The sequence below is a fragment of the Tamandua tetradactyla genome, chromosome 3 (assembly GCF_023851605.1).
Source record: "Tamandua tetradactyla isolate mTamTet1 chromosome 3, mTamTet1.pri, whole genome shotgun sequence".
In the NCBI taxonomy this organism is placed as follows: Eukaryota; Metazoa; Chordata; class Mammalia; order Pilosa; family Myrmecophagidae; genus Tamandua; species Tamandua tetradactyla.
This window is the reverse complement of record NC_135329.1, coordinates 173818135-173822797: the sequence shown is the minus strand read 5'-3', so window position 1 is coordinate 173822797 and position 4663 is coordinate 173818135. Positions and strand designations below refer to the sequence as shown.

Below are 4663 nucleotides of genomic sequence, written 5' to 3'. Positions count from 1 at the left end.
ACTATACACTTGTCCCAGGATGTGTGCTGCAAATGTTTTGTTGTTATTTTAGTTAAAAACAACCCGTTTCTTTGCTTTTTTAACTCTTCCTCAAGGATAGAGCAAAAAGCAAACTCTAGATAATAGTTTGTATTACAGTCAATCAATGTTTTAATATAGTTTAATATAAGATATCATGCTGTCTGCAGGAGTGAAGATGGCCTATACTCGTGTACTGATTTGAATCTGTTATGTGCTCCAGAAGAGCTTATATTCTTTTAATCCAACCCTGCGCAGGCAGGCCTATTGTTCTATGGGACCTTTTGCTTAAATTATTTCCATGGAGATTTGACCCAGCCCATTGAAGGTGGGTCTTAATCCCCTTGTTGGAGTCCTTTATGAGAAAATAAAAGGCAGAGACATTTTGGAGATTGCTCGGAGAAAGAAAATGCCCCAGGAGAAGCAAGAAAGACCCACAGAAACTGAGAGCGCCATTTTTGAAACTAGAGCCAAGGAGAGAACGACCAGCAAACGTTGCCAGGTGCCTTCCTATGTAACAGAGGAACCCCAGATGCCAGCAGCTTTTCTTCAAAGAAGGAATCTCCTTCCTCATGCCTTAATTTGGACATTTTCATGGCCTTAGAGCTGTAAATTTGTACCCTAATAAATACCTTTTGGAAAATCCAACCCATTTCTGGCAGCTTTAGCAAACCGAAACAACTTGCAAAGCAAATAATTGGAATATTTATGCTTACCTGAGACCATACACTAAAATGGTTAGATTATGGTTTGATAGTTGTAACTTTTTGCATTCCTACAAATACCTGATATCCTGTACTCAGTTGACAAGATCGGAGAAAAGGCTTAAAGTTCACCAAAAAGTATTTTGCCACATGGTATGAGATTTAAAAAAAAAGCCCAAGAGTTCAAAATTATCCAACACTGATGATAATTAAAGGATGAGTTTTACAGAAGTAAGAAACTTGGAGAGAACATAAAATTAAAAACAAAACAAAACAAAAAACCTCTAATGTGAGTTGGCAAAATTTTCTGATTCATAATAACTCCTTGTGTATAAGGAGATTGCCAACACTGGTACTTGTCTAGGATGGCAAATGTATCACTTCAATAAATATTTATTTAACCCCTACTACTGTGCCATTCTCTCCCAGGATTCAACAGTGAACAAGATGAACAAGATAACTTTTATACAAATTGGGTCATTTGGAGTGAGAGGGGGAACTATGAAAAAAGTAATTTCCCTGAAGTGGTATTCATTTATTTCACCATGAATTATTTAATGATTGCCTATGTAGTATGTACTAAGAAGGAAAGAGGTCCATTTAGCAAAGACCCCATCTTGTTTTGGGAGGGTGTGGGAAAGCTACACAAGCTGCTACTATAAGAATAAGACAGTTAGAAGAAAATAGTGAGTGTCTAGGTAGAGGAAACAGTATTTAAAAGGGATCGAATGAGAAAGTAGAAAATATCTAGGTATGGTTGGTGCCAGAGGGAGGATTGTGCAAAATGTAAGAACAGCAAATGTTGACCAAGCACATAATATGGCTGAGTGACAGCTGGTATTAGTATTCCTGTTTTAGGGGTGAGGAAATCAAGGTACCAAGATTACACTTTTGGTCATTGTAGGGCTATGATTTGAACCCAGTAGTCTGGCAGTAGAGCCTCCACTCTTAATTACTTCATGATGATGGAGATAGATGATGCAGTCTTTTTAGAGCTAAGGAGTTGGTTTTTAGACTAAGGGCAATGGGAAGCCATCAAAGCATGCAGTCAGGGGAGTACACACACACATTTGCCTCTTGGGTGGAACATTCTGGCAGCAAAGTGGAGAGTAGATGGAAAGGAACAAAGAAGAGTGTAGATACTGCTTAGTGGCAGTTGCAGTCATTCAAAGAGGAGATTCTAGTGGCCAGGACTAGGGCATGAAAGGAGGGGTGAAGAGAGTGAGAGTTTTAAAACAGATAGAATCAAGATATCTTAGTAATTGATTAATGTGGGAATGCAGTGTCAGAAAAAGCTCCTGCATTTCTAGCCTGGATGGATGTTGCTGCTGTTGACCAAGCTGGGAACAAAGAAGGTGGACCATATTTGGGGGATATAGGATGAGTCGAGTGGGGCATTTTGAGTTTGAAGTTCCTTTGAGGCATCTGACTGGAAACGTTTAGTAGTTAGCTGAATCACAGGAGAGAGGACGGGGCTGGAAGTGTAGTACAACCATGTTTAGCACAAAGAATTAGGGGGACACGTTCACATGCAGTGACAGGAGGCTACAACCCCTCTTCCTTTTCTCTGTACTCTCTGATGGCAATTATTTGTATTTGCCGTCATCTACTTGTTTTTCTTCCTCCATTTCCACCCCCATTCTTCCTCATCTTACAAAGAAATAGGAGGTGAGAGAAGGGAAGTGAGTCCTTATTTACTCCTTCAGATCTCCTGCCCCTGCACTTCCTCCCACTTCCTGATCCCCTTTCAACTAAGAGTGCTGCCTGTTATCTGCCATTCTTTCTAGTCACAAAACCAGGAGCCATCCCTGACTCCTCCCTGTACCGTAACTAGTCACGCATTGGGTCCTGGGCGTCAACCCCAGGCAGGGCTCCAAATCAGAGATTCATGGCCTATCACTCTCCCTTCTCCTTCCCTTTTTACTTGCCATCAGATTCATCTTTCTAAAGAAAAAAAAATGGATCAAGCCAATCTTTGGCTTGAAGAAATTCAGGAGTTCCCAATAATATTCAACATGCAGCCCAAGATCTTTAGGGAAAGGAAGGACGGGATCTAAATGTACTGAGGACCTATCAGGTGGCCAGATGCTTCATGTACTGATTCAGTCCTAACAGGAAAGAGATGGTGTGCTCAATCGGGGTAAATCCAGAAGATTATGTACAAAGGAACCCTTTTCAGAAGTGTGGGTGCAGGGAAGCAAAAATACAAGGAAAGTACTGTATTGGGGGAGGGCATAAGAAGGCTAAGGAAATGTTTAAATAATCTAGATGTTTTCAAATTATTTCCCCAGGAAATTGTATTGATTTATGGTCCCACCTTAAAATGAGTTGAAACGTGCCCATTTCTCCACATCTTTGCTAGCATCAGATGTTTTAATTTTTGCCAACCTGATGGACTGAGAGCAGGGAAATCTTGTTCCTCCCCAGACAACATGAGATTCACTACCCACTCCATCACCTTCTCCACCAACTACCGATCCCTCAGCTCTGTCCAATTGTCTAGCCACCAGGTCCAATTGATCAGCAGCATGGCCAATGTTTATGCAGGTGCCGAACAGCTCAGGCTCCCGGATCTCCATGTCCTGCTCCTCTAGCTCCCAGGGCAGGTGGGGGCTCTGGTGCCTGGTTGGCAGGCTGGCTAAAGTTCTGGTGGGAATGGAGGGCATCCAGGGAAGAAGAAGATCATGCAGACCCTGAACGACTGCCTGGCCTCCTGCCTGGGCAGGAGGAACCTGGAGACTGAGAATCAGAGACTGGAGGGCAAAACTCAGGAACACCGGGAGAAAAAGGGACCAGAGGTCAACTGGGGCCACTACTGAAGACCGTCGAGAAATTGAGGTTTCAGATCTTTGAAAATTCCATGGACAATGCTCACATCCTTCTGGAAACTGACAATGCCCAACTGGCTGCTGATGATTTCAGAGTCAAGTACAGGACTGAGCTGGCCATGATTCAGTCTGTGGAGAGCAATATCCATGGGCCCCACAAGGTAACTGATGACACCAACATTGCTCACCTGCAGCTGAAAGTGGAGATCAAGACTCTCAAGGAAGAGCTACTCTTTGTGAGCAAGACCCATGAGGAGGAAGTAAAGGGCCTACCAGCTCAGATTGCAAGCTCTGGGCTGACCATGGAGGTGGATGCCCCTAAGTCTCAGGACCTCATCAAGATCATTGCAGACGTCTGGACCCAGTATGATGAATTGGCTCAGAAGAACTGAGAGAAACTGGACAAGTACTAGTCTCAGCAGACTGGATAGAGCACATAGCGGTCATCTCTCAGTCCGCTGAGAGAGGAGCTGCTGAGATGACACTCACGGAGTTGAAAAATTCTGTTCAGTCCTTGGAAATTGATCCAGATTCCATGACAAATCTGAAGGCCAGCTTGGAGAACAGCCTGTGGGAGATGGAAGCCCACTATGCCCTGAAAATGGAGCAGTTCAACAGGGTCCTACTGCACCTGTAGTCAGAGCTGGCACAGATCCGGTCAGAGGGGCAGCACAAGGCACAGGAGCTTGAGGCCTGCTGAACATCAAGGTCAAGCTGGAGGGTGAGATTGCCTGCTACCACTGCCTGCTAGAAGACGGGGAGGACTTCAGTTTCAGTGACACCCTGGACAGCAGCAACTCCATGTAAACCGTCCACAAGACCACCACCCGCAGGGTCATGGACGGCAAAGTGGTATCTGAGACACAAGGTGCCCTTTGGGGGACAGGTAGCCAATAAAAACTTCTGCATCTTCAAAAAAAAAAAAAGGGTCAAACATAAATCCATCTACTTTTCAACCTTTCCTCTTCTACCTCACCATCTAGCCTCTGTGGTATGACATACAAGATGTTTGATAATCAAACACTTAAGGTTTGTTAACTAACTTCTCATTTTTATCTTCACTCTATTCCTAACTGACCCCTAATTCTGTCATCACTGAGCACACCTTGCCCT

General features: G+C 43.8%; 1 pseudogene; it reads left to right on the top strand.

Annotated features, from left to right (window-relative positions):
- Positions 1-3154: 3154 nt before the first annotated feature.
- Positions 3155-4447, top strand: LOC143675841 (keratin, type I cytoskeletal 18 pseudogene; annotated as a pseudogene).
- Positions 4448-4663: the final 216 nt, after the last annotated feature.